General features: G+C 36.9%; 1 protein-coding gene and 1 long non-coding RNA gene across 2 annotated transcripts in view; one reads left to right on the top strand and one right to left on the bottom strand.

Annotated features, from left to right (window-relative positions):
* The window catches only part of LOC147839473 (uncharacterized), a 503,025-nt gene that overhangs the window by 99,463 nt on the left and 379,557 nt on the right, over positions 1–24,005 (bottom strand). The window lies entirely within an intron of this gene.
* LOC147832340 (uncharacterized) overlaps positions 1–24,005 on the top strand; it is a 71,881-nt gene that overhangs the window by 36,695 nt on the left and 11,181 nt on the right. The window lies entirely within an intron of this gene.

Genomic DNA, 24,005 nt, shown 5'->3' with positions numbered 1-24,005 from the left:
TTTAGCCTAGCACTGAATAGGCAAATACTCTTAAAGTATAATTCTTCATAAAATTTAGTTTAATCAATTCACCTATAGCGCATGTGTTTGGATTGTGGGGGAAACCGGAGCAGCCGGAGGAGAACATGCAAACTCCACACAGAAATGACACCTGGCCCAGCCAAGACTCAAACCAGCGACCTTCTTGCTGTGAGGTGACAGTGCTGACCACTGAGCCACCATGCCACCCATATTTAATATAATAAAGAATAAAATGATGTGATAAACAGCACAATGAGAAACCTGAAGGGATATTGCATAACTATACACTATAATAATATATTAAGAATATAACACTTTCTCTGTTTAGAAAGAAACACAATCATAGTCATACATTCATTCATCAAGTAATCGCATATTTATATCCAATCAGATCACAACGTTGGCTTTGACAAGCCAATGATTGGCTGGCAGAGAAAGCATGTCTGCTGTACTCTCCCAGAATGCACCTCAGCAGGGCTTCATTAAAAGGTGGCTTCAGGGTGGAACGAGCAGTGACCACAGGTGGTTTGAATGTGTGCTGTCCTGAGGGGTGTGTGTGTGTGTGTGTGTGTGTGTGTGTCAAGTCAGATCTGAGCTCCTGTTTAAACTCTGGGGATTTAGATCTGAACCGTCTTTCCCCAAAAACATTCCACATTCATGAGAGCGAGACACACACACACACACACATACACACAGTGCTCAGCATATATGAGTACACCCCATTTTGAAAAAGAATATTTGTATCTAGTTCTCAGTGAATATGGGTAATATATATTGGTGCATTTGAACTAAACAGATTTGTTAATAGGATATATTTATTAAAATAATATTTTAGTCAATGGACATCTTTAGAAATGAAAAGAAAATACATTTAAACTCGTGCAAAATATTGCAAAAAATTTACAAACTACAACATTTCAGCAAAATTTTAAATTTTTTTTTATTTTTGCTATTTCTATATTTTTCCCTAATATATAAATTTGTGCGACTAATTTTTGAACCATTATTGTAAGTTATTTTGTTAGATTAGCTCCAGATTTGGCTTTAGTACTGACTAATGTATATGCACATATATGATAGTGTAAAGCGGAGATTGGTGGCGCAGTAGGTAGTGCTGTCTCCTCACAGCAGGAAGGTCACTGGTTCGAGCCTCGGCTGGGTCAGTTGGCGTTTCTGTGTGGAGTTTGCATGTTCTCCCTGCGTTCGCGTGGGTTTCCTCGAGGTGCTTTGGTTTCCCAGAGGGTAAGCTAAATTGTCCTTAGTCTATGAGTGTCAATGAGTGTGAATGGATGTTTCCCAGAGATGGGTTGCAGCTGGAAGGGCATCCACTGCGTAAAACATATATGCTGGATAAGTTGGGGGTTCATTCTGCTGTGGCGACCCCAGATTAATAAAGGGACTAAGCTGAAAAGAAAATGAATGAATGAATGAATGAATGAATGAGAGATTTGTGGTGGTGTACTCATTTATGCTGAGCACTGTACATACATACATGAGAGCTCATCCACTGGTCTGATCAACTTTCAGTAGATTTACAGCTAAAAGGAGCTTTTCAGCCATTAAACACTGGAAATGTATGGCTTATTTTCTATGAACAGACTTCTTGCATGTGGTTCTAAACAGGGTGTTAATTACAGTATGCATTGATGATCGGGGGATGGAGGAGTCAAGTTTTCCGGTTATGTTCGATGTATGCCTTATGTTCGGTATATGCGGTATCTACCAAAGTTATACATTTATTCATTCATTCATTTTCTTTTCAGCTTAGTCCCTTTATTAATCCGGGGTCGCCACAGCGGAATGAACCGCCAACTTATCCAGCACGTTTAACGCAGCTTCCAGCTGCAACCCATCTCTGGGAAACATCCATACACACTCATTCACACTTATATTGACAATTTAGCCTACCCAATTCACCTGTACCGCATGTCTTTGGACTGTGAGGGAAACCAGAGCACCCAGAGAAAATCCTCGCGATCGCAGTGAGAACATGCAAACTCCATACAGAGACACCAACTGACCAGCCGAGGGCTCAAACCAGCAACCTTCTGTATGAGATGTCTGTATGAGAGAGTGCATAGGTGTTTCCCAGGACTGGGGGTTCATGAGTTAGTGCACTCTCAGTGCTGGATTGCAGCTGAATCCGCGGAATAAAACATGTCATAGTGATTGGTGGTTCATTCCACTGTGGCGACTCCTTTTAAATTAGAGACTGAGCTGAAGGAAACTGAGTGAGTGAATCTTTATTTGAGAATAGCGAACATCTAAAGACAATATGTAACCACTCCTGAGGCGATGCTCTGAATGCATGCATTCATCAAATGCAGAACTTGTTTTGGTTGTTGATTATAAATATTTTTAGGGGAACACATTTGATTTTAATAGAGATTAATTGAAACATCCTGACAAAAAAAAGAAGGGAACCACCAAAAACCCCAATGTGCTTTATGAATCTATAATAGGATTTATGGCCAGCACATTTAGGAGAATATATAAAGGCTTTCTTTTGAAATGATTAAATGATTCTCATGTAGTTTCCCAGCTGAAAAAGGTTTGCATGTCTGTCATCAAGTCGGCCTGCTTTAATGATAAAGACGAGTGTTTTTAAATTACAAATACGTCAAATCGCTCAGATTGTCTCCTTTCTCCAGGTTCGCACAGGTTCAGGTTGTTCAGAGGTTTTCCTCCAGGCGTACAGAAGAAGAAAGTGACACTTTTAATTAATCATAATGATTCAAGCGAGTAATGATTAATAAGTGTGATTGCCATCCACATGTTTTAAAAAGCCTGCCAAAGATCATCGCTGGCAGCTCTTTAGAGACGATTAGCATACATATACTGAAAAATAGCAGTCACGGATTACTAGTTCAGTATGTTCAGCTGTTAAAAATGAGCAGAATGATGGTTTCTGGTCAAACCTCAGCTAAACGACCCACTGCTTTAAAATCTGAAACCAACGCAGTAAAGAAAATTGGTGTAGAAATAACTTCCACTCGGAAACTGCTGGTAATTTCACAAATAATTACAAAATTCAAAGCACTTTATTTGTCCCCAAGGGGCAATTATAGGATCACATAAAGTTTCTTAAAACCATACAAATGTTTTTTTTTTTCTTCTGTTAATTTATAAATTATCATTTAAATCATAATATTCATTAATTTTCCTTCGGATTAGTCCCTTATTTGCCAGGGGTCCCCACAGAGGAATGAACCACCAACTATTCCATCATATGTTTTGTATTGTATTATCAGTAATGGTAACGTTATCAGTACATTGCAGAACAAAACAAAAATGTAATTTTTCTATGAGTCACTGTGTAGGATTTAACAATAACACCCAAATAACAATCGTGCAAACATACAAAATAAAATTCACAAACTCATATACAATTAGTTGTGTATATACAGTACATATATGCAAGTGATATCATATGTGTATATGCATGAATTCTCAGGGCTCTATTTTGACGATCCAGGTGCAAAGCCCAAAGCGCAGGGCGCAAAAGCATTAAGGGTGTATCAGAATCCACTTTGCGCCGTGACGCATGGTTTAACAGGGTTGAGCTTATTTTCTTAATGAGTTATAGGTGTGTTTTGAGAATAAACCAATCAGAGTCTCATCTCCCATTCCCTTTAAGAGTCAGTTGTGTTGCACCATAGCGCATTTGCTGTTTACATGACGAACTTTGTAAGTGGAAAAACTGAACTCTACACTGAAAAGAAAACAGTCTACAGAGCATCTGCAGCGTGACAATGAGAGATGAGCCTCCTCATTCTTTACTTTCACTCTCGTGGATAGGGAAACATGTTGTACACACAGACACCCATTAGCCTATACATAATTAATTACGTTTATTAAGCGCAAAGATTTGCTGCAAAACTATTTCTAAATTCAGTTCTAATTACCAGCAAATAAATAAACAATAATAACGAAGTGTGGTCAAAAAACTGAGTTATATCCAAATACACATGCTATGCCCCATATGGTCTAAAACCTGACAAGTGGGCAAATCTAAGCTTGTTTTTAATAAAAGAAATATAATATAGAATAGAATAACTAATAAAAATAACATTATACAAAAGCAAATTGTCATTGTAGCTCCCTGGTTCAATAAAGGATTGACTCTTTCACTGGTGTTTTCCTCCCATGATTTATTTTCAGTGCAGCATTCACTTCACTGACGCCGTCATCTTACATCAAACACCTTACACTGTAGGCCGAACACTGTAAGGCAAACACCGTACACCTTGCACCGTAATCCAGCTACCTTGCACCGTACGGCAAACACCGTAAGAACTTGTATACAAAGAGAAAATGAAACCACAAGTAAGCAAATATGAAAACCGTATACAAACAAACAGACATCACTTAAACTTCATATGCAAACTCAATACAAACAAACAAACATATTAAACATGAAGTGTCAGTACCTTGTTCTCCAATCAAACCAGAAGCTAAACCTTTAGTTCGTAGCAGACCGCACAGCTGAGACGCCGTGATCATGTGCGATCTTTCTGTGTGTCTGTTTATATCCGTAATGGTAATTAATTCAAAATAAAAGACTTACGCTTTTACACTGAACACTTCATAACACAAATACCATAAATATCAAATATACATAAAATAAAGAAGAGAGAAAAAAAGTATATACACAATATAAACATTTTGTAGAAAGATGCAATAACATACACCTTATCAAAGTTATTAACAGACATGAATAAGCTAAAAAAGCCCCCCGAGATGAAGAAAGCACGGAGGCAGTGATTTTTATATTTATGTAGGCTAGAAAATAATAAATTTTGTAATATTTTTATTCTTTTTCATTTGTAAAGATATTTGCGTACTGCTGTACATCCTGTGTGTATTAAGCAATGGACTTAAGACGTGCTGGACTTTAGACCTGCTTTGATCTGGTCTATTTTAGTTCCTCAAAATAGCAACGCACCAGCAATGTGCGTCAACACGTCTCCTTTTTTAGACCAGATAAGCGCACATATGAGCACAAATGCATTTGCTATTTAAACAGCGTGCTGCAAAACGTCAAAACGACTCTTGCGCCAACTAAAACTAGCAAACAACAATTGCGTCGTGCCTTGCGTCGCATTGTGCCGGGTGTATGATAGGGCCCTCAGTGTGAAAGGAGGTAACTTCAGGTTAAAAGGAAGTAGTTTAATTTCAGCGTAAAAGTCCTTTGAGCATAAATGAACAAGATCAATGTTTATCATCATCAATCAGGTTGTTGCAAAACATAGGAAACTGAAATAATGCGATTAATAGAGGAGGTACATCTTTTGAATAATGAAAATTGAATACGCTAATTATAAAAATATATATAAAAAGATAATGCTAAGGAATGCTCCAGCAAAATTAAAGGTTTATTATGCAATTAAATTATTGGTAAGCTACGGGTTTAATAAATATAAGGTTGCATAAGTAATTATTATTACTATAAATATTAATAAAATATAAAATATGTTTGTTTTATTATTGGTGTCACATTTATCATGGGTTAGGATGCACACTTGCTGATATTGATGTCCAGTAGGGGGCAGGATTGCACTTTTTAAGTGGGTTTGCCTGTCACCAATAAACAGGCTAATGCACCAAAATGCTGGATGGCAGCCGCTGTAAAAACATAATAAGTATACAAGTATCATGCAGCGAGTTTATATGTATGTGCGTGCGTTAATGTGGGTGTTTATGCAAGGATCGAGTTTTTATGTATGTGCGTGTGTATGTGGGTGTATGCATGCAACGAGTTTATATGTGTATACATTAGTTTCATACAAGTTGTTTTGAACATCCAATAGTACAGAAGTATATGTGAGTGATATGTAGGTGTATATGCATGTGTTTTATGTATGTGTTGATAAGCAAAGTTTGATTTCAATCCTACATATACCCTCACCGGCCATTTTATTAGGTACACCTATACAACTGTTTGTTAATGCAAATTTGTCATCAGCCAATCACATGGCAGCAACTTTACAAGCATTTAGGCATGTAGACATGGTCAAGACGATCTGCTACAGTTTGAAATGAGCATCAGAATTGGGAAGAAAGTGACTGAATGTGGCATGGTTGTTGGTGCCAGATGTGCTGGTCTGAGTATTGCATAAACTGCTGATCTACTGGGATTTTCACGCACAACCATCATTAGGGTTTAGATAAACGTTGCCTCATAACAGCCAAGTTTAGCAAGTGTTTTAGTACTAATTAAAATTAAACACCAGGGTTACACCTCTACTCTTCACGAGAAGTGCCATGTTTTTTTTAATGACCACAGAGAGTCAGGACCTCAGTTTAACGTCTCATCCAAAAGACGGTGCTCACTGACAGTATAGTGTCCCCTTCACTTTACTGGGGGCATTAGACAGAGGCCACAGGTTGAGCCCGACCTGCTGGACTCACAAAAACCACTTACAACAGAAACCTAGTATGCATCCAGGGATTTGAATCCTTTAAGAGCGGTACTGTGTGTGTATTAACATACAGAATATTGCAGAAAAACTAAATATCCCAATGTCAGATTTGTCCAATATCGTACACATTTTTAGGTTTTAGGTATTAATATGTACCTTACAGGTACAAATGCAAACCTATTAAATACACAAGTGTATATTTTGAAAAGTACAATCCCAGTGGCAGGTATATACCTTTATTTCTTAGTGAATAAGTCAAATTTAAAGTAACTAATTACAAATACTCAAACTACTGTAATTGAGTAGTTTTTCTCAGAAATTATAATTGACTAAGTAGTTTTAAAAACGTGTACTTTTCCTTGAGTACATTTTTAGTGCTGTATTGGTACTTTTACCACTTTCCTTCAACCTGCAGTCCCTACTTTATTTCTTCTTGTCTATTGAGATTAGAAAATTCAGATTCCTGTCGAAACCTGTGATTCCTGTCCAATCTAATCGCCCAATGAAAATAAATCACATCATTATGAACTACCTCAAGACACGGGCGATTTATAATTGCAGCAAACTGTTTGGGAGCATTAAAAATGTCCAAAAGAAGATGTTTAAAATCTTTACACTCATTGACCCAGAGACTAATTAGATGCATGTTACTGATGAGAAGATATTTGCTTTATGTTGACCAAAATGGCCTTAACACCCTGCAGGCATAAGACGTCAATATGTTGTCAGATTGACGTTGTACCTCAACGTTGTGGGGACGTTGTTTTTTGTTTAGAAATGAAAATCCCAACATCAGGTCGACGTCAATGTCCAGCGTCCAACCTAAAATCACACAAATATCAACATCTAATGATGTTACATGTCACTTGACACTGTATGGACGTTAGCACTCTACAGTCTATCAGATGCTGGATTTTGGTTGCCATTCCTGTTGAATAAATGCCAGTATTTAACGTCAATATGACGTTGGTGTAAGATGTTGGCTCGATGTTGTATATTGGTCACTAACCCAACCTAAATTCAACTAAATATCAACATCTAATGTAGTTACAGCTTGACGTTGTGAGGCTGTTACCACTATAATGTCCATCAGACATTGGATTTTTGTTGCCATACCTGATGAATAAATGTTAGTAGTTGACGTCAATATGATGTTGGTTTAAGATGTTGGCTCGATGTTGGATTCTGATCACTTTTTAACGCAACCTAAAATCAACCAAATATCAACGTCTTATGATGTTACAGCTTGACGTTGTGTGGACGTTACCACTATAACGTTTATCAGATGTTGGATTTTGGTTGCCATACCTGTTGAATAAATGTCAGGATTTAACGTCAATATGACGTAGATTTAAGATGTTGGCTTGATGTTGGATTTTAGTCACTTTCTAACACAACCTAAAATCAACCAAATATCAATGTTGTTTGACATTGTTAATGGACATCAATATAACATTGTCCTAAGATGCTAGACATTGAATTTTAGTCACTTGACATCACAACCTAAAGCCTGGTTTATACTTCTGCGTCAAGGCTGATTTATACTTCTGCGTCAAACGCCGGCGTATGCTATGGCGCTGACGCATAGCCCTTCGCTGTGGCCGTCGGCGTGGCTGATGTGCACCTCTCAAAAATTGTAACTACACGTTGCAACGATGCGTAGCGCAAGCTTTGTGATTGGTCGGCTTGGTAGCTCTGACGAGTCTGGGCGGGACCGAGAGCCGCGCGAATGGCGCGAGCCTGATGGAGCGATTGTTTACAAGTGTGGAGTCCCGTGAAGGAACTCCGGATGGAAAGTTTTGTTTTGTGTTTACCTCATAGTTAAAGTTGTTGCACGTCCGCCGGTTCGTGCCTCAAAATGAGCGAGTTTGAGTCACTTGTACAACCAGGAAGTGTTCATGAAAAGCAAAACAGAAGCGAAGAAACTCGACACAGAGGAACTTTTACACCTCACTGCCAACTAGCGTTTCGGAAGTGTTAATGCAGACCAACAGAGACAGTGTGCAGAAGTATAAATGCACAGCCACGCGCGTTGCCTGCGCCGTGAGTTACGCCGGTCACTTGACGCAGAAGTATAAATCAGGCTTCTCACGGCGCAGGCAATGCGCGCAGCTGTGCATTTATACTTCTGCTCGCGGTCTCTGTTGGTCTGCATTAACTACACGTTATGTTGCGACGTGTAGTTACATTTTTTGAGAGGTGCACGTCAGTGACGCCGGTGGCCACGGCAAAGGGCTATGCGTCAGCGCCGTAGCATACGCCGGTGTTTGACGCAGAAGTATAAATCAGCCTTAAATCTAACCTAATATTGGGCATTAACTTTACAGAATCGTTCACACACAACCACAAATTACATGCAAATGCATCAGCTTTACACAGCGTAATACTCACTACTCGAGTACTTTTGAAATGTCTACTTTTTACTCAGACTTTCAGTAATATTTACAACAGACACTTTTACTCTACTTGCACTACATTTTAGGCAAGTGATGGTACTTTAACCTAAGTTTGCTTTTTCAGTACTCTTTCCACCACTGGTCAGATTGGACCATAAAGAGATTCTTCTTTTGTCTGAGTGTCTGATTTCTGCACAGTTGTCTGAGTTAGAGAACAGAGCTTCATTTACGAGGACCTTCCTCCATTTCCATCCTCTGTTTTGTTATAGAATAACTTCAAAGCATCGGGCACCTCCACCTTTCTTTTCCAATTACAGTTTTCTTTTGCTTTTGTTTTTTCGAGGGCAAAATGGATTGTGTAAAGCACAGGCTCCTGCATTATGGAAGTGCTTACGTTAAGATTTCTGTTTTACCTTGACTAGTTATGAATGCAGTTGTCTGTGTGCGCGCATGTGTGTGTGTGTGCATTTGTGTGTGTGTGTATGAATTGCTTGGCTTAGGAATTTCTCCGACTTGGATCTGCCGCCTTGGGCTGAACGTCATGTCAGGATTTGAAAGAACAAAGACAGTGAAACCTACACACACACACACACACCTACAGTAGTAGAGATAATTGCCGCAGGTGCGCTGTTTTGATCCTCAACGGTGTGATGAGACACAGAGGAAACCTGGCCGAAGGTGTGTGTGTGTGTGTGTGTGTGTGTGTGTGTGTGTGTGTGACAGTCAGAGAAGATCATGACAGCCTGATTTTCAGCACATTAATGAAAATGATTAATGTGATTAAAGATCAAACACACCCAGCGGATCTTCGTAAAACTCACATTGCGCGTCTCAGTCATTTGCACGTCACTTCAGATAAGGCAGATCCTCACCTGTCATCTCATCGCTGTTTATTTCCTTTATTTGAACGGCACCTACGGCGTGTTGTTATATGGCAGCCTTCATTACCTCCACTACTGTAACATAGGGGACCTGCTGTGGTTTTTACCTGGAGCGAAACAGCTGAAAACATGCAACAGGAATCTGTCACAGGTCGCAAATAAATACATAAAAGCTCCACTTATATACAGCTCTTATTTTCAAGATGTATGACTGACGTTCACTGTACATCATTTTAAATAACCTCAATTGCAACTTCCTGATGTGCCTGAAGTGTTTGGGAAACCTGTTTGACTGTCATCATTGATGCTGAAAATAATCGGAAAAACTAAATAAATTACAAAATAAATAAATTATTCAATTCAACAAGTATTTATAAGATTAATATTGTATATAAATATAATATAATATAATATAATATAATATAATATAATATAATATAATATAATATAATATAATATAATATAATATAATATAGTTTGCATGTTTTCTCTGCATTCGTGTGGGTTTCCTCCGTGTGCTCTGGTTTCCCCCACAGTCCAAAGACATGTGGTACAGGTGAATTGTGTAGGCTAAATTGTCTGTAGTGTATGAGTGTGTGTGTGTGTGTGTGTGTGTGTGTGTGTGTGTGTGTGTGTGGATGTTTTCCAGAGATGGGTTGCAGCTGGAAGGGCATCCGCTGCGTAAAAATGTGCTGCATAAGTTGGTGGTTCATTCCGCTGTGGCGACCCCGGATTAATAAAGGGACTAAGCTCACAAGAAAATGAATGAATGAATAATGTTATATAATATATAGGGTTTTGCAATATTAATTTTTCTGATGAAAATAAATTTTTAAAAAGATGTTTTTTAAGTGAAAACGACTACTAACATGTTCTTTAAAGTAAGAAATAAATGGTTCTTTTAATAAATGTTTACTCAAACATTTTCAGGGGGTACCAAAAATGTTTATCATACAGCATCACTGTCATTCAAATGATCTAGTTGAAAAGAGTCTCCAGTTAAAGATTCACTGGTTCAAATGATCCGGATGAAGAGAGTCTCCAGATAAGGATTCACTGGTTTAAATGATCTGGTTGAAGAGAGTCTCCAGTTAAAGATTCACTGGTTCAAATGATCTGGTTGAAGAGAGTCTCCAGTTAAAGATTCACTGGTTCAAATGATCTGGTTGAAGAGAGTGTCCAGTTAAAGATTCACTGGTTCAAATGATCTGGTTGAAGAGAGTCTCCAATTAAATATTCGCTGGTTCAAATGATCTGGTTGAAGAGAGTGTCCAGTTAAAGATTCACTGGTCCAAATGATCTGGTTGAAGAGAGTGTCCAGTTAAAGATTCACTGGTTCAAATGATCTGGTTGAAGAGAGTCTCCAGTTAAAGATACACTGGTTCAAATGATCTGGTTGAAGAGAGTCTCCAATTAAATATTCGCTGGTTCAAATGATCTGGTTGAAGAGAGTCTCCAGTTAAAGATTCACTGGTTCATATGATCTGTGTGCAGAGAGTCTCCAGTTAAAGTTTCACTGGTTCAAATGATCTGGTTGAAGAGAGTCTCCAGTTAAAGATTCACTGGTTCAAATGATCTGGTTGAAGAGAGTCTCCAATTAAATATTCGCTGGTTTAAATGATCTGGTTGAAGAGAGTCTCCAGTTAAAGATTCACTGATTCGTATGATCTGTGTGCAGACAGTCTCCAGTTAAAGATTCACTGAATCAAATGATCCGGTTGAAGAGAGTCTCCAGTTAAAGATTCACTGGTTCAAATGATATGTATTGATGGACACTTCACGCACTCAACGACCACAGCTTTGCTCACATAGCGGAAGGCGCCGAGCTATCGGGCGCATATGTTAGATAACTTCATTTATTTTGGATGGTGAAAGCAAAATTCTCCTACGAGAGTGATTATAGCGCCTCCCTATGGTGAATGCGGTTCTACTCATGGCAGGTATTATGTAATAGTTTGGTTATTTATTTCACTGATTTGGTGACCGTCATTTGTCATCAGGGAAATAGTTTGAAGTTTCCGCTTAGTAAAAAAAACATTAGTGCTCCATTTGGGATGACACTACATACATATACTATGCTGTTGAGTGTGTAAGTGCATAAGTACATAGTGCATAAGTGCATAGTGTATAGTGTGCCATTTGAGATGCAGCTAGAGAAAGTATCCATTTCACACTGAATCAAATGATGTGGTCAAAGCGAATCTCCAATTAACAACTCACTCGTTCAAATGATCCAGTCGAATCGAGTCTACAGTTAACAACTGACTGATTCAATTGATTCATTGAGAGTGAGTCTCCATTTAATGACTCACTGATTCGAATGTTCTGGTAAAAGCGAGCTTTCAGTTAACAACTCAAGTTATCCAGTCAAATTGATTCAAATTATATGGTCAAAGAGAATCTTCAGTTAACAACTCACTGATTCAAATGATCCAGTCAAACCGAGTGCCATGATTCACTGAATCAAATGATCCGGTCAAAGTGAGTCTCCAGGCAACAACTCACTGATTCAAATGATCTAGTTAAAGCGAGTCTCCAGTTAACAACTCACTGATTCAAATGATCTAGTTAAAGCGAGTCTCCAGTTAACAACTCACTGATTCAAATTATTTAGTCAGAGTTGGTCTCCATTAAATGATTCACCGACCGAATTCCTAAGTTCAAAGTGAGTCTTCAGTGAACAACTCACTGATTTAAATTATCCAGTCAAATTGATCTGGTCAAAGAGAGCAGGATTTGAGTCCCAGCTGAGTCAGTTGGCATTTCTGTGTTCTGTGTGGAGTTTGCATTTTCTCCCCGTGTTGGCGTGGATTTCCTCCCGGTCCTCCGGTTTACCCCACAGTCCGAACACATGCACTATAGGGGAATTTAATTAACTAAACTGGCCGTAGTGTATGAGTGTGTGCATGAGTGTGTATGGGTGTTTTCCAGTACTGGGTTGCAGCTGGAAGGGCATCCACTTTCATTCCGCTGTGGCGACCCCTGATTAGCAAAGGAACTAAGCCAAAGGAAAATGAATGAATGAATGAATAATTATAATAAAATCAAGAACTTTTGTGCTTTTACTCTAGTAAAATGTAAAATAATCATACTTAATGTGTCTTCCAGTAATATCTTATTAGGGTTTCTGTACTCAAGTACTTTATTTGAGCGCTTTGTCCAGCACTGTATATCCATGCACAATTGACAAAGCCACATATACTGCAATATTCAGCATATACTGCATACTATTTTGTTCCAAACATATCCAGAGAGACATCAAAGAGAGACAGATGACAAGAGGAGCATTGATCTGAGCCTGTTTCTTAGTGTGTATATAAATATGAGCGCGAGACAGGGGAATGACAGGCAGAAAGGCAGGATTTAATCTTCCCTCGCGAGTCAAAATAACACGGCCTGCTTTTTTCAACACACTTTTTTTTTTTGGCCAAAGTGTGATACCCAAGTAAATGCATATTTATGAACTCTGTCTGTGTGTGAGAAGAACTGCTGATCATGAGTTTCATTTTTTTTTCTCCCACTTACTTCCTGATCCAGACAGGAAATAGCCCAGGGGGCGGGATTAACAGAGCTCCAGCAGCAGCTCATTTGCATATTCAGATAGTGGATGTGTCCATCAGCATGACAGATTTACTCTCTGGCTTTCTCGGTCTGTCTCTTGTTCACAAACACACACATGCATCACCGTCTATTTAAAGCGTTTAAGGACAAATAACTGGTGTAGATGACAGATGAGCTGGCCTTCATCGCAGTGGCCGTCGTCTCATAAATGAAGAATGGAGATAAATGAGGCAAATGTGTGAGTAATAAGCGAATACGATTGAGCGGTAGGCCAGCGATGTGCTACTATGCGTTGTTGGTTTATGTATGTATATAATGTACTCATATGTATGTATTTTATTTGCACTTTTGAATTGCATTATGGGACTTTAATCTCTGCTCCAATATTTGTTGTCGATTCTAACAGTAAGTTAGTTATATTTACTCAACACCTTAAATAAAACTCATGAATATCCAAATTGAATGAATATTAAACTTTCGCAAGTCTTTCTTTTTTACTTAAAACACTTTAACTTAAGATTGTCAAAATGTTTTTCTGGTAATACCAGGGGCGGACTGGGACTAAAAATCAGCCCTGGCACTGTAGCCACATCCGCCCACATTACCACACCGACATAGCCCCACCCACGGACACGCACATTCACTACTTATATTGGTGTACAGATGGTAAAATTATATAAGCAGTACCATATTTAAGAGATATATAAACATTTAATGTATGTGACTGGAACAAAAACAACCCATATAAATACGCAATTATGTCATTCATTTTCTTTTCGGCTTAGTCCCATTATTAATCTGGGAATCAGCAACTTATCCAGCATATGTTTTACACAGTGGATGCCCTCAAAGCTGCAACCCATTACTGGGTTACCCAATTCCCAATTGGCCTACCCAATTCACCTATAGCATGTGTTTGGACTTGTGAAGGAAACCAGAAGGAAACCCACGCAAACATTCAAACTCCACACAGAAACACCAACTGACTCAGCTGAGGCTCGAACCAGCGACCTTCTTGCTGTGAGGTGACAGCGCTACCTACTGCACCACTTTTTATGGTCCATCTCTGACAATTAGCTTGTGTTGCACTTACTGTTTGTTTGACATTCTTACCAGATTTTGATTACGTCTGCGTAACCTCAGATTGGGTCGGCCCATCTCGAAACCAGCCGATCGTTGCCGATTGGGCCAATGCTTAACATTTATTATTATTCTTACTATTATCATCATCATCATAATATTCACATCTTGCAAGAGATAAAAGCTGCCTACATGAAAAAACAATACATATGAAAAAATTAATTAAAAAACTTGCTGACCGGCCCACATTTAAAAAATGGTCCGCCCTTCTGGCATTTGCCAGACTTGCCAGATGGCCAGTCCGCCCCTGGGTAATACAGTCAAATGCAAGGCATGTTGGGAACTGAACATACACTCAGCGGCCACTTTATTAGGTACACCTGTCAAACTGCTGGTTAACGCAATTTTCTGATCAGCCGGCCACATGGCAGCAACTCAGTGCATTTAGGCATGCAGACATGGTCAAGACGATCTGCTGCAGTTCAAACCGAGCATCAGAATGGGGAAGAAAGGGGATTTAAGTGACTTTGAATGTGGCATGCTTGTTGGAGCCAGACGGGCTGGTCTGAATATTTCAGAAACTGCTGATCTACTGGGATTTTCACGCACAACCTTTGCATGTTCTCCCCGCAGAAATGCCAACTGACCCAGCCGGGGCTCGAACCAGCGACCTTCTTGCTTATTAAGATACAGTTTTGTATTCAAATTTGAACTATGTATAAAGCATACATTTTGCTGTGTAATTACAATTTTATTTGTTATTTGTTGTTACAGCACACTGTTCAGATTGATGCAGACATTGACTTGTACCGCAAAGAGACCACTATCTCACTCATGGCTTGTCCTCTCAAGTTGGGGGAAAGACAATGCACAACGTTACCCACTGCTGTCAACCTGGGCCAAGTCATATCTCTGTCCCAGAAACCTCAGTCCCAAATGAGAGCATTTTTTTCTGTTGCAGGGGACGTGCCCAGAGATCCCAGCTTTTACCAGATTATATTTATATGATATTTTTTCTTAAAAACCCCCATCTCTATCTAAGTGAGTGATTAAATGTTGAATGTGAAGAGTTTTCAACAATACTAAATTGAAACTTTATTTTTTTACATGGTTTAATAATGTTTTGTTGTTAAAATTGAAAAATTGAAGTTCCTGTTTTAAAGCTAACAGATAGATGGCTAATTTGTATGTCATTGACACTTTTGGCACTTTTTTCAAGTCTTTTCATTAGTTTTGTTTTTCCTGTAAATTATTCAATAAATACCGTACCGTGCCATTCATACTGAGGTATTATCGTACCGTGAAATTCTGATACCGTTACATCCCTAGTACATAAGCAGTTGGAAAAAAATGTAATAAAAATAGTAAAAGTTTAGTAAAAGATAAAGTAGTTACCAGTTTATTATAACTATGTTAATTTTAGATTATTAACTACAGTAATTCCTTTTAATGTGACACATTATTGTTTGTTTGTTTTCAATTTAACTACGAAACGATTTTACTATAGATTCTGAATTAGTTTATTACACTTAATCCTACAATTAAACAGTCTATTATGTTTTATTTGTGTATGTGGATACATAAATAAAGTCATGAGTGTTTAACTGATTATTTTTATTTATATAATTTGAGTTCCAAAACTGCACAGATGTTAAAATTATCCTTAAGATATAATAATGAAATCATGACTGAAACGGGTAACCCTAAACTGTTCAGTCTAATGAATGGCAATCAGAGCACGGGCGGTCGCGATCGCCATGTAAAATTCAGTAGGAGTTCCATCATTAACCATATATGGTTTGCATAGATCCTGCGTGTCAGATTGTGTGTGCCTGAAACTTGTGTGGGGTACGGGTCTGCAGCTGGATATATCTCCCGGTGTTGGTGTGGGTTTCCTCCGGGTGCTCCAAAGTCCAAACACATGTGCTAACGGTGAATTGGATAGGCTAAATTGTCCATAGTGTGAATGAGCGTGTGTGGATGTTTCCCAGTGATGGGTTGCAGCTGGAAGGGCATCCGCTGCGTTAAATATGTGCTGGAATAGTTGGCGATTCATTCCACTGTGGCGAACCCAGATTAATAAAGGGACTAAGCCGAAAAGAAAATGAATGAATGAATCTTAATTAGTTATAGAAATGTAAACACTGTTGTGTATGCAGCTTTTATTCTTGTTTTGTCTCTGTATCTTTTGTATTTCACTTTTCTGGCACACATCACACACACACGTCTTTAGGTCTTTCCACGGTTTTCTTCACGCTGCTGATTTCACACACACACATCCACTGGGAAAGCCTGTCAAATGGCTCTTTCTGTGTTTCCACCCACCTCCAATTAACAGCAGGGCTTGGCAACAAACACAATAATTAATTGAAACATTTAATTAGCATTCAAAACTAGCAGTAATTAACACCTTTACTGCGCACAACTCTGAGCTCAGCTCTGTAATGAATGAGCACAAGTGTGTGTGAGAGAGTGTGTTTGACAATCTTACATCGAGTTTGTTGGTTTCTTGTCATATATAATGGCACATTAGGCAGTGAAACACACACACACACACACACCCCAAAGGCACTGTGGACCCCTGGTGCATTAGATGGCCAAGGCCAGACCTGTGTGTGTGTGTGTGTGTGTGTGTGTGTGTGTGTGTGTGTGTGTAGCCTGCAGGCCAGCTTTCTGAGTGCTTCTCTGGTAGGATTATTCCACAACTTCCACTATTCATGTGGCTTTTAAGTGTCCAGCCCAAGGCGCCACGTGTGTGTGTGTGTGTTTATGAATGTATGAATGAATGAAACAGGTTAAAACACAGGTGTGCGTGTGTGGTAAAAATAAAAATAGTGCAAAGCAAATGTATCTAATAAATGGACACGTGTGATATATTACATTAGACTATATGTCTAGATCAGGGGCGCCCAAACTTTTTCCTATGAAAGGCCAAAATCCAAGCTCAATTGCCGAAAGTAAATACAGCAAACTGTAGGAAGTTGCCTAAAATTACTTAACAAATTAATAAATATCTAGAAAAGTATCAATTATACCTATAATATATGATATTGTTTTCTCTCACATTTTTATGGTAAGAGTCAAACAAATAAAGTTTAAATGTAATAAAATATTATTCAATATAAAGTACATGTAATATTATTATAATAATGTAATGTTATGTACTAATAATATTATAAAATAAAATGTTATCACATCTGCTCAAATTTGTCCACCATCCCCAATAATGGAGCAGTCCAGCTGTCAAATTAAAATGTATTTATTTTTTATTTTTAGTTGTAAATTAATTTTAAGAAAAATAATAATTGAAAAAAAAATGATCGAGAAGTTTGCATGATGTATAAAAAAACAGCTAAATAAATAAAATGAAATAAAAAGAAAGGGTGCATTTTAGGACTTTTGGGCTCTGTGGCTGGAATTTGTACCAAATCACTAAATCCGTCCCTGGAAAAAAAATAAAATAAATAAAAAAATATTATATATAATATTTAATATTATATATAATATAATATTTAATATTTAATATTTTATTTTATTATATATGTATATATTATATACATATACAGTTGAAGTCAAAATATTAGCCACCCTTTAATTTTGTTTCTTTTTTAAAATATTTCCTAAATGATGTTTAATAGAGTAAGGAAATTTTCACAGTATGTTTGATAATTTTTTTTTCTTCTTGATAAAGTCTTATTTGTTTTATTATGGCTAGAATAAAAGCAGTTTTTAATTTTTTATAAACCATTTTAAGCCTTTAAATGTCACTTTAAGCTGTTTAGAAGTGTCTTGAAAAACATCTAGTAAAATATTATTACCTGTCATCATGGCAAAGATAAAATAAATCAGTTATTAGAGATGAGTTATTAAACTATTATATTTATAAATGTGCTAAAACAATCTGCTCTCCATTAAACATAAATTGGAGAAAAAAATAAACAAGTGGCTAATAAATCTGACTTCAACTGTTAATATATATATATATATATATATATATATATATATATATATATATATATATATATATATATATATATATATATATATATATATATATATATATATATATATATATATATATATATATATATATATATATATATATATATATATATATATATATATATATATATATATATATATATATATATATATATATATATATATATATATGGTATTTAGTCTAGTTACATTTATATGTATTTGTTGTTGCATGCATACATTTCTTTAGAACAGATGCAAACAAAAACAAGTACACACATAATTAAATATGTGTGCGTGTGCGCGTGTTTATGTATTTGTTTGCATCTTTATAAATGCAAATACATATAAAAATTTGTATAATAAAATATCAATTTATTTGTTGTTGCAGCACAATTTTTTTGCATATATCTATTTCAATGTGTTATACAAATATATGTGATTTCATAAAACTAATGACTGTCTCAATGTGTGCATAAGCTGGTGTGTGTGTGTGCGAGTGCGTGCGGGTGTGTGTGTGTTTGTTGGCCAGGCATTAGATGAGCTGCTAGCGTATGTCTCCAGGACGGGATTAAACCGTTCTCTCCTCTCACTGCCCGCCGTAACATAATTAATGCCTGTATTAATAGGCCAGCTAAAAAATTCATTAAAAAATCCATTAAAAATAAATGTGTTTTTACATAAGACTTTGCCTCAGGTACTAAGGAAGAAGAAGAGAAAAAACAGAGAGAATAGAAGATAAGGAGAAAGAAAAATGGAATCGATTGTTAGCTTTCAGGTCAGCGTGAGACGGCAGCGCTGTTTGAAACGGGTTAAATGGAGGGAGTTTTAAATATCCACGGAGAAAAGGCTTTTGAGGAGAGGAGAGATGAGAGGAGGCTGGACTCATTGGCTTCATGCTCGGAGTTAAATTAGCCGTGCTAATAGGGCTCACGCCACTCTCATCTGTCCTGTTCACTAAACCAGCTTTTGACTAAACGACACTCCAAGACTCAAATCAGTCCACTGAGCCAGTGTCTAAAAGCAGACCTACATTTCAAAATGTGTTTTAGTCTGACATCCAAAATATAGTTGAAGTCAAAATGATTCACCCTCTTGTGTTTTTTTCCAAATATTTCCCAAATAATGTTTAACAGAGCAAGGAATTTTTCACAGTATTTCCTAAAATATTAGTTCTTCTGAAGAAAGTCTTATTTGTTTTATTTCAGCTAGAATAAAAGCAGGTTTAAAACTATTTAAGGTCAATGTTATAAGCCCTCTTAAGCAATATTTTGTTCGATTGTCTACAGAACAAACCATTCTTATACAAAGATTTGCCAAATTACCCTAATTCGCCTACAGTAGTTACCCAATTAAACGTTTAAATGTCATTTTAAGCTGAATACTGATAGAAATTAGGAAAATATTGGGGGGAAAATGTACAATAAGTCTGACTTATACAGTTGAAATCAGAATTATTAGCCCCCTTGTTAATTTTTTTAAAGGAGAGCAGATTTTTTTCAACACACTTCTAAACATAATAGTTTTAATAACTCATTTCTAATATCTGATTTATTTGATTTTTGCCATGAATACATTAACTAATATGTGACTAGATATTTTTAAGACACTTTCATACAGCTTAAAGTGACATTTCAAGGCTTATCTAGGTTAATTAGGCAAGTTATTGTATAACGGTGGTTTGTTCTGTAGACTTAAAAAAATATATAGCTTAAAAGGGCTAATAATTTTGACCTTAAAATGTTTTTTAAAAAATTAAAAACGGCTTTCATTCTAGCTGAAATAAAACAAATAAGACTTTCTCCAGAAGAAAAAATATTATGGGAAATACTGTAAAAATGTCCTTGCTCAGTTAAACATCATTTGGGAAATATAAAAAAAAGAAAATAATTCAAAGGGGGGCTCATAATTCTGACTTCAACTTTACATTATACAACTGCAACAAACATTTTCTAGAAAGAATCTTCTGCGAGCATCGTAAAGATTAATAAGACAATATAATCAGTGAAAAATGTGTAGAAACAATTTTCAGTCAGAAAATTCCTAGTAAATAAATTACAACTTATTAGTAACAAATGGCAAGTAACACACATAATTAAACATGGAATTTTAAAATAAGAAATAAAATGTTTTCTTGTGAAATGATACCAAATCATATTTAGTTTATTTATCATGAATTTAATGATAATAACATATAATTCATTTTACTGTATGTATAAATATTATTCATTCATCCATTTTCTATTTGGCTTAGTATCTTCATTAATCAGGGGTCTCCACAGCAGAATGAACCGCCAACTTATCCAGCATGAGTTTTACACAGCAGATTTACAGACACTGGGATACATACATACACATACACTAGGGACAATTAAGCCTACCCCATTCACCTATACCACATGTGTTTGGAAACCGGAGCACCCGGAGAAAACCCATGCCAACACAGGGAGAACATGCAAACTCCACACAGAAACGCCAACTGACCCAGCCGGGGCTCAAACCAGTGACTTTCTTGCTGTGAGGCGATTGTGCTTCCCACTGCGCCACCGTGCTATCCATATAAATACTAATGAGGTGATAATATCACGCATGCTAATGATTGACCAATAAGAGTTTATTTTCATCATTGATGTAAATTCACATATTTAGGAAACGCAAGTGCTGTAATTTAAATTACAATTTCATAATGACAAAAATATTTACACTTTAACAAATTTGTATAGAATATGAAAGAGCAGAAGATGCATGCAAATGTATTATATATTGGCTAATCAGCAGCTATTATGATATATTTTATAGTTTAACCATGTTCAATTGCAATGTACACAAAAATGACAATATTTTGCTTAAATTTGGGTTTACATAAAACGGTTAAAAAATGCATAAATTAACAGTTTTCCGTATTTATATTTCATTTATTTATGCTTTTGAATTGCATTATGGGATCTTTATCTTTCCTCCAACAACCCTTAATATTATAAAGTTTGAAAAAAGTGACTTTTATTGACATTTTTCATAGTTTGAAGGGATATTTTGCCTGGGTGGATGTTGTAAATTACGATATAAAAACCTGGTAATAAACTGCCAGTACATTTTCTGTCATTTCAGATGATGTAATGCTCTAAACATTGTGTATATATTGTATATATATTATTTATACAGTATATTGTTTCAAATGACTACAAAGCCAATAGGAATCACTTTGCTACACTACAGAGATGAATTATCAACATCAAAAGTCCACAGAGAAGACTCAGAAGTCTCAAAATGCAATTCATAACCGTAAAAAAAAAAAAAAATACATGAATCATAAAATACTTATACAGATATTTTTTTACAGTGCAGTATTTTTGAACGTATGGTATATTGCATGAAAGTTTTTATATAAGATGTAAAAAAAAATGTCCTTCATGTTGTCCTAACACAAATTGATTAAGTTAACTAAGTAGTTAAGTAGTAGTTAAGGTAATTTAAGTGGATTGAACAAAAAATAGCTGACCTTAACTGACCCAAAAAACCTTTTTGGGTTTAAAAAGGTTAAAATACTGCAGAAGTATTTTAAGCAAGCAACAAAAGTCATTTACTGAGTGTAAAATAATCATGTACAAATTCTATAAAGTGTAATTATTTACAATATAACTAATAAAGGCGAGGCAGTGGCGCAGTAGGTAGTGCTGTCGCCTCACAGCAAGAAGGATCGCTGGGTCGCTGGTTCAAACCTCAGCTCAGTTGGCGTTTCTGTGTGGAGTTTGCATGTTCTTCCTGCCTTCGCGTGGGTTTCCTCCACAGTCCAAAGACATGTGGTACAGGTGAATTGGGTAGGCTAAATTGTCCGTAGTGTATGAGTGTGTGTGTATGTAAATGTGTGTATGGATGTTTCCCAGAGATGGGTTGTGGCTGGAAGGGCATCCGCTGCGTAAAAACTTGCTGAATAAGTTGGCGGTTCATTCCACTGTGGCGACCCCGGATTAATAAAGGGACTAAGCCGACAAGAGAATGAATAAATGAATGAATGAATGAATAACTAATAAATCATAAGGAATTAAGGATTGTATTTGCTTCATATGGGTGGCACAGTGGCTTAGTGGTTAGCACTGTTGCCTCACAGCAAGAAGGTCGCTAAATCGAGTCCCCACTGGATCCGTTGGCATGTTCTCCTCGTGTTGGCATGGGTTTTCTCCGGGTGCTCTGGTTTCCCCCATAGCACAAAGACATATGCTCTAGGTGAACTGAAACTAAATTGACCTTAGTGTAAGTGAATGAGTGTGTATGGGTGTTTTCCAGTACTGGGTTGCAGCTGGAAAGGCATCCGTTGTGCAAAACATACAGTATGCTGGAATACTTAGCGGTTCATTCCACTGTGGCGACCCCTAATAAATAAGGGACTAAGCTGAAGGAAAATGAATGAGTTATCTATATGTGATCCACATTTATGATCCGTTGATTTATAATCTGTATCATACACACATATATTCTCAGTTATATGCTAAGATTATATTTTGATCTAATCATTTAATTTTTCTGATCAGAAATCAATGACAAGCTATGATAGAGCAACCGCAGTACCGCAAGTGACATTACAGCGCTAATGTGAGACACATATGAAGCTAACCGTACAGACTTGCTGATTTCCTCTGGACGTAAAGTGCTCTGTCAGTCACATGGGCTTTAAAACAGGCTTAGACACATGATGCAGGACTAATAATTACAATTTAAAAAGGCTTTAAACCCAAAGAGCTCCCCGGGCGTTTCTTTCTCATTTCCAAAGATATTAATTTGAGCCGAGTGGAGAGATATTTTTCTAAAGGAAATATTTAATTAATTTCCACATATGAGCGTGAGGGGTTCTACTGGATAATAATTACGATTTAATATTTCCATTGTGTGTGTGTGTTTTTTTTCCCCCTCTAATGCCGGTCACATGGAGGATCAGCAGCGCTACATGCACGTATATAAAACTCACTAATAAACACAATCCGGAGAGATTTTACCCCTAATTATGCTTTAATCTAATTTCACCAGTTTTCGGGGTTTTTATGAATATGCATTAGATTTATATTGCATCTGACATTTTACCAAAGTAAGCGGCAGATTTTGTTTATCACAGGTACTGCAGGTTCAGGCACTGTAAAAAATGCTGGGTTATCCCAATATATATACACTCACCAGCCACTTTATTAGGTACACCTAACTAGTATCGCACTGGACCCCCTTTTGCTTTCAGAACTGCCTTAATCCTTCATGGATAGATTCAACAAGATACTGGAAGTATTCCTCAGAGATTTTGCTCTATATTGACATGATAGCATCACACAGTTGCTGCAGATTTGACGGCTACAGTCTGAGCCAGTCCAGAACCAGTCTGAGATATTTCGCGCTTTATGACATGGTGCATTATCCTGCTGGAAGTAGCCATCAGAAGATGGCAACAATACTCAGGTAGGCTTTGGTGTTGACACGATGCTCAATTGGAACTAATGGGCCCACAGAAAATATCCCCCACATCATTACACCAACAGCAGCAGCCTGAACCATTAATACAAAGCAGGATGGATCCACGCTTTCATGTTGTTGATGCCAAATTCTGACCCGACCATTCGAATGTCACAGCAGAAATCGAGATCTTCAGACCAGGCAACGTTTTTCCAATCTTCTATTGTGCA

Source organism: Danio rerio, chromosome 20 (assembly GCF_052040795.2).
Source record: "Danio rerio strain M-AB ecotype USA chromosome 20, GRCz13ab, whole genome shotgun sequence".
In the NCBI taxonomy this organism is placed as follows: Eukaryota; Metazoa; Chordata; class Actinopteri; order Cypriniformes; family Danionidae; genus Danio; species Danio rerio.
This window is presented reverse-complemented; position numbering and strand designations above follow the sequence as displayed.